Source organism: Lepidochelys kempii, chromosome 14 (genome assembly GCF_965140285.1).
Source record: "Lepidochelys kempii isolate rLepKem1 chromosome 14, rLepKem1.hap1, whole genome shotgun sequence".
Classification (NCBI taxonomy): domain Eukaryota; kingdom Metazoa; phylum Chordata; order Testudines; family Cheloniidae; genus Lepidochelys; species Lepidochelys kempii.
This window is the reverse complement of record NC_136393.1, coordinates 36,451,993-36,459,651: the sequence shown is the minus strand read 5'-3', so window position 1 is coordinate 36,459,651 and position 7,659 is coordinate 36,451,993.

The following is a 7,659-nucleotide window of genomic DNA, read 5'->3' as shown; positions in this document are numbered from 1 at the left end:
CAGTCATTTCCCCTCTTTGTGACTCTGTTTCCCCTCCCTCCCTTTCTCTGCCATCTCTACTAGGACTGTAAGGTCTTTTGGAGAGGGGCCGTGGGGCAGATTTTTAAAGGTATTGAGGCACCTAGTGGGATTTTCAAAAGCATCTAGGCCCCCAAGAAATCAATGAGCTGTAAGCTCCTAGGTGCTTCTGAAAATCCCACTAGGCACCAAAATACCTTTGAAAACACGGCCCCGTGTCTTACTCTGTGTAAGTTGTGCACAGCCATTTACACCTTTTATACTCCGCTAGCAGCAGAGTGGAGCTAGGCCAGGAGGTCTGAGTTCTACTCCCAGGGAGCTCCCATATGTCCTTGAATGAGGTCAGGATAGACAGGCTTTGGCTGCTTGGTCAGCTCTAAACCGGGGTTTAAAGAGACAAGTCTGTATAAAACATTCTGTGCGCTCTGACGCAACTATCCCTTTGAAAGCGAAATCACACAGATTCAATAGAATAAATGGGTTTGAAATCAAGCTCTTATCAGGCAATATTAATGTTCCCCAATTAATTTAAAATTTATGGCTGGTTGGAAATTTTCAGCTGTGTTATTTTTAATGGAGATTGTTTTTTCAGCTAACACCGCCAACAACAAAATCTTAGAATCTCTCTGCTTCCCTCCAACATTTTGGGATTCTTTTGTAAAAAAACCTGAAAACTCAAAACCCAAACAGTTTTGGTTTAGTGATCAAAAAAATCCAGTTTTCATCAGAAAGTTTTCATTTTCTAAAAACTTGATTTGGGGTTTTCAGTGAAAAGTCAAAATTTTCCTGAATGGTGGAAAAATTCCAGTCAGCAGCAGGTATTTGATTAAACTGAGAGTAAAAGTCTTCATGAGTTCATAATGTACGTCTTATTTATCATCTTAATGTTCCCCTGTATGTTGATCCCCCAACATATTTAATTGAAATAGCAAACTTACTGTGCTGATCTTGTGGATTTTTTCCCAGCATATGATGCATTCAGTCATCCAGCACCAGGATTTTTTGGTCAATATCTATCTATATACCAGAATCTAGAAGCTAAAGGCACAGAGAGAATCCTTCCCCCGTGCCTGCACCCTTCTGAGACTGAACGGACAGAAATAGACTCAAACCTGTTGCTCTCTGCAGATGAACTGTGAGCAGCTGGCATTGAGTATCACTGGCATTGAAGGACTGATGCTGTGGGAAGGTGATTTATTCATGTCTATTTCCTAAGGGCGAGCGGGACTCACTCCCTGGAGCCCTGCACAGCTCAGCAGCAGAGGCCCAGAGGCAAGTGCAGAGATGCCTAGGTAATAAAGCCAAAAGAGCCATTCTGTCCCTCAAGTCTGAGACCCACATAGCACAGGCCTATGGTCTCCCCCAGCGTTCCCTGATTCCAGCCCAGCTTCTGTGTTATTCCTGGGCCAGGATCACAAAGATGGATATAGGCACTGGCAGGGATTGATCAATGCTCCTAAATGAGCTTGGTGGCTAAGTCCCATGGTCATTCTGTGGGAGTTAGGAGCGTAACCTGCTTAGATGCCATTGTAAATCCCAATCGGCAGCTATCTCCTTCTTTAGGTGCCTTTGTAACCCTGGTCCTGTGTCTATCTTGTTCACTTCAAGGCCTGGGCTTGGAATTTCAGATAATGGAGGCTGGGATTCACAAAGAAGCCTATGGGAGTAAGGCATGTACATCTTGGGCTCCTAACTCCCTTAGACTCCTTTGAGAAGCTCAGCCTGAAATGATAACTAGTAGAGCCAGGGATCTAGAGAGAGGAGGTCACAAGAGGCCAAGAACTCCTGTAATCTAAGCCCAGCTATGCAGCTATGTGACTTCAACTCTCTGTGCCTCACTTTACCAAAATCTGGAGCATAATAATTGAGACTGGATGAAAAATTCATAATGAAACTTTTATTTAGAGATGATCCATGATTCAGTTTTGTTTGACCTCTTAATGAATTTTCATCGATCTGGGTGAAATATTTGTCTTTTTTTTTTTCTAACAGAATTTGCCCGTGTTCCACAGGAATACAGGAATCACCAGAATCCTGTGCCCTGGCTCTCACAGGGGCCAGCCCCAGATGATGCACCACCCACAGCCTGGAACAAAGGTTGGGAAGTGGGGAGATCTGCCCCCACTGCAGCATCTGCAGCATTGTCTGCCTGAGTCTGAAGAGGTCCTGAAATAATGGTTCTAGGAGAAGGGAACTGCCCCAGGCATCTCCACGGGGTATAAACTCCCAGCTCCGCTGTTCTGGAGGACTCCACCAACCCCGCCTCAGAAGGGGGCTCAGTGTGCAAGGAAAGAGGAAGAGCACAGCAGTCCTGACCCCCTCACCCAAGCAGATACACCCTGGCTGGGGAGGTAAGGACTGGGAGTACCACAACTGCCCCCTGCCTGTCTGTGGGCACCTTGCTGATCCCAAGGAGTTGGGGGACAGTCACCTGCTCCTCTTCTGGGACAGAGCAGGGGTCCTATGCCACTGTCTCAGCCTCTCTTTGAGGGCCCCCTGCCACTGCCACTCCATGTGGGACACTGGATCAATGGGGCAGAGTCCCTTGCATAGCCCTGGAGTGTCTGAATCTAGCCCTGAGAGTCAGCAGAGCTATATGGGACAAATGGGCCTCTTTCCCCAGGCTCCTGGGAACAGCCTTGCTCAGAGCAGTGACTCCTGGAGGGACCAGCTCCAGCTACTGTAGAGGGAGGGGCAGGGGACCCTGCCCCCCTGAATGAACAATTTTGCACTAACTTCCATGTCAGGGAGATTCCCTGTGAGTGAGTGGCTGGTTGAAGACATGCATCATGGTGGTTTAATTCATTCTCTGGTGGAATGTAACTGTGAAGGCTTTCATGATCCCTGTCAGTGTCTCACCCTGCTGGTCATTTTGTCTCAGTGATACCTTGTGGCAGTGAGTTCCCCAGGTTAGCTGTGTATTGGGTGGGGCTGGGCAAAGGCCACCCTGGAAATACTGTTCAGAAAAGGGACTGGGCCACGCAGAGGAAGGATGAGAGCAGGTAGGGAAGAAAGTGGTGGCCAGAGCTTGCCAATGGGAAGAAGGAGGAGAGAATGGGCAGGTGTTTGGAGCCGGGGTGGGGGGCTGTTCCCTGGGGTTGGGGCCATTTTAGGGGAGTGGGGCTGAGCAGAGGAGGGGACTGGTGGGCAGAGAGGTTAAGCAGGGATCTCTGAAGAAGCTGAGTCAGGAACTCTGGGTGGGGGAATTGGCTTTGTGCCATCGGAGGGGAATCTCAAAAAACAGGGTCTGACAGGGTCTGTGGGGTGGAGGGTGGTGAGAGAGAGGGAGGAGATTAGGGGCTACGGGTGTTTGTTTGGGGGTCTTGGCTGTGGGAGGCAGAGGGAGGGAAACACTCAGAGGGTAGGGTAAGGGTGTTCAGGGGGTAGATGATGCAGTAGGGACTGGACTCAAAGGGCCTAAATCTCTTCTTCCTTAGACCAGACATACTCCATTGTAACAGTATGGACTCACCCTGCGGAGAGTGAGTGGGGAATCAGTCTCATTGACTGCAATGGAGTTACTCCTGATTTACACCAGGCTGAGTGAGAGGAAATCAGCCCCATTGATTCCAAAGGAGTTACATCTAACTTTTCTTAACTTTGGTGTGTTTGGTACTGATTTTTGGTGCCCAGATAGAGATAAAACCAGGGCTCAGATCCTCACAGCAGGGAGCATTTCCAGTGCTCAAGGGCCACCCCAGCAGCCCTTTGGGGAAAATAAAGTTACAGTGTTATTAGCCAAAGGGTTTAGCTCTCAGTTGGGCCCTTCAGAAGTGCTTGGAGTCACGCTGAATGGATTATACGGGGCACGTGCATGGAGAGAGCATGGGCTGGTTGAAAGCTACTTATAATGTGGAATGTTCTGGCTGACAAATCCACATGCCAGCTGGGCACTTTGAGTTCAGATCTAACCCTGAGCAGAAATCTGAAACTAAGAACAGGTGGCATCTGACTCTGTCTGAGGGGTTTGAATTGTGGGGAAATGTCACCTGAGCACAGCAGGATATTTAGGAGGTGCTGAAAGTATTTTGGAAACGCACTTACCTGCTGGGAGGGGAGGATGATGGGAGTGGAAATTGGGGGAGAAGGCTTTTTGGGGCAGTGTGGGAGGGGTGATTATGGGGTGGGGGATGGAAAGGATGGGTGGGTAAGAGGTGGGTTGGGGATCAGGAGATGAGGAGGGGTGGGACACTGGGAAGGAGGGACTTGAGGGTGAGTGACAGGGGGACTGGGACAGCTGGGTTCAAATATAACAGCACATGCTTCCACTCTGCCTTGTGCCTGGAGCTACCTTCACCTTCCCTGCCCCCCTGGGAGAGAGCCTGCTCTCCTGAGAGAACACCACACCTCTGAAATTTAACAGCCACTTCATCCCCTTTAACAGCCCCTTCACACTTGCCCACAGGAGACCACCTAAATTTATACTTCCCTACATATCATTAAATCCACAGCCTGCTCTCATATCCCACTTCACTGCCGGCTACACCTGTGGCAAGAAGACACCAGTGCCCTGCTCCTGACACAACCTACCACAACCCAGTTCTGTATTGAATTGATGCAGATGGGACCCTCAAGGAACAGGTGTACCTCTCTCCTTTGATCACACCCTTAGGGGGACTCAGACCCAGATCTTGTTAGATCACAATCATGGCTCTGTGATGCTCCTCAGCTCATCCCAAAATCTCCTCATATCACAATCACACCTCCACCAACTTGCTCCACCTACTGCCTCCACTACTCAACACAGCTAAAAGGAGCACAGTGAATGAAGCTGGAGTACATGCAGATAATTCCCAGCAGCTACTGTCAGCTCCTGGGGGCAGAGTTAAGGTTATGTGAGCATGTACCTTAACTCTATATTTCTTGGGTTACCAAAGTTTAAGGATTGCTGAACTTAATGTTCTGGTACGGCAAGAGCTATCACTAGGTGACCTCAACTCTGTGTTAACAATTATTTTTTTTAGATAGATAGATAGATAGATAGATAGATAGATAGATAGATAGATAGATAGATAGATAGATTCTTATCTAATTTACACTGCTGTAAACCTAGAGTAACTCCACTGACTTCAGTGAACTTAGTCTGGATTATTACTACTGTGAACATAAAGGTTTTGCATAAAACAACTGCACATCCCATTCCTGTGGAGACAATGTCATCAGTTGATTATGTCTGTAAAGAAGCACAGTATGCAAACATAGTCATGGGAGAAATCTGGAAATTTTATTCTTCTTAAATAACTTCCCCTCAGTCAGTTTCCTCAGGGCACCTTTTATCTCCGTGTTCCTCATGCTGTAGATGAGGAACAGCAGATTCATCGCTGGAGGAACCACAGAATCGAGAACAGTCACCATGACATCCAGACCTGATATTGAGCTAGAGGTGGGTTTCAGGTAGGCAAAGATACCAGTGCAAAGTAACAAGGAGGTCACAAGGAGGTGAGGGAGGCAGGTGGAGAAGGCTTTATGCCGGCCCGGCTCAGAGGGGATTCTCAGCACTGTTTTGAAGATCTGAACATATGACACAATTATAAAAGCAAAGCAGATTAAACCTAAAAGCACACTAAGAGAAATAACAAAAACTTCACCGAGGTCTGCGTCAGAGCAGGCGAGGTGGAGGAGCTGGGGGATTTCACAAAAGAACTGATCCACCTTGTTGCCGCCACAAAAGGTTAATGCAAATATGTTCCCAGTCTGCATAGTAGCAACAGAAATTCCATTGATCCAGGCACTGGCTGCCATTTGGACACAAACTCCTCTGTTCATTATAGTCTCATAGTGCAGTGGTTGGCAGATGGTGACTTCCCCTTCGGTCATACGCCAAACGCTATAAGGGAGCATTGGACCCTGGAGAAGATGCACATGTAAGGTGAGGTGGTGGCCTTGGGGGGAATAGGGGTAGGTGTGAGCATTCTGAGTACACACCTGGGGGTGGGGGGGCAGAGGATGTGCGAGAAGAGGGGGTGGGGGGAATTTTGGACGTGCTGAGCTACGGTAGCCAGAGAAAGAGGCTCCAGGGCTGTGGCTGCTGGGGAGAGACCCCCCTTCCTTCCCAGCTTCAGCTCTGTGGCTGCTCTGGCATGGGAGAGCCCTCCCCTGCCCCCATCCTTTCCAGCCCGAACTCAGGGGCTGCTGTGGTGGTGGAGAGAGGGCACATCCGTGGCATTAGAAACGTTAAGACTATGGATATTAAAACATGAGTTGTGTGCTTTTATGTGTAGAACAAAAAAAGTTAATTATTAGTAAGGGTTTTTTTTATATATATAGCACTGTGATGAAGTAGGACTGTTCTTCATGTTTTCTCTGACTCCTCTGTGGGTGCCTCAGTTTCCCCTATGCATTCCTTAAGTATCGAGGTGGGAGAATTAGGGGTATGATTGTTGCAGAGCCCTAGAGGGCCAGTGTCATACCTTCAGAACAGAGATTGGTCAACTCCCTGTCTCCTGGCAACTGACAGCCTGGGCCCCTCCCCTGCCAGGTGCCAACTGAACGTGTTGGAGAACAAAGAGATCAGGTGTCCTCCTGGCTCGGGAAAGAGACAAAGGCCAGAGGAGAGACTGAGGAGTTTCCGTTTGGAGCTGGCTGGGGAAATGGAAGGAGGCGCAGACGTGGTCTGGCCTCCCTGCCCCCCAGGATGGACCTGATTGAGGGGTCCTAGTCTCTCTACCAACAAACTCTGTTTTAGACCGTGTTCCTGTCGTCTATTAAATCTTCTGTTTTACTGGCTGGCTGAGAGTCATGTCTGACTGCGGAGTTGGGTGCAGGGCCCTCTGGCTTCCGCGGGAGCCCCGCCTGTGCGGACTCGCTGCGGGAGGCACATGGTGTGAGAAGGGGATGCTGAATGCTCTGAGGTCAGACCCAGGAAGGTGGAAGCTGTGAAGCTTCTTGCCCTGCAGACAGTCTGCTCACAGAGAGGAGGTGCCGCGTGACAAGCCCTTTTATCCAAAGCACTTTACAATGGTTAGCTCAGGGTACAAACGACATTGGGAAAGGTCATTAAGTGGTCCGCAAAGACCCTCAGCAATTTTTAAGTGGTCCAAGGAAAAAAAAGTTTGAGAGCCACTGCTCTCATTGATCATCACTTTAACACCAAAACAACGTGAATCGGGACAAGTTTAAGTGAGGGTTTAGAGTAGCAGCCGTGTTAGTCTGTATCTGGCACCTTAGAAACTAGCAAATTTCTTTGAGCATAAACTTTCGTGAGCTACAGCTCACTTCATTGGATGCATGCAGTGGAAAATACAGTGGGGAGATTTATATACACAGAGAACATGAAACAATGGGTGTTACCATACACACTGTAAGAAGAGTGATCAGGAAAAGTGAGCTATTACCACCAGGAGAGCCGGGGGGCGGGACCTTTTGTAGTGATAATCAAGGTGGGCCATTTCCAGCAGTTGACAAGAACAGTAGAGGGGGAAATAAACAAGGGGAAATAGTTTTACTTTGTGTAATGATCCATCCACTCCCAGTTTTTATTCAAGCCTAAGTTAATTGTATCCAGTTTGCAAATTAATTCCAGCAGTCTCTCGTTGGAGTCTGTTTTTGAAGTTTTTTTGTTGAAGAACTCCAACAGACTCCAACGTCGTACCCCTGTCTCCGAGACCAGGGAGGTGGCAGAGCGCAGACTGGTTTATGACA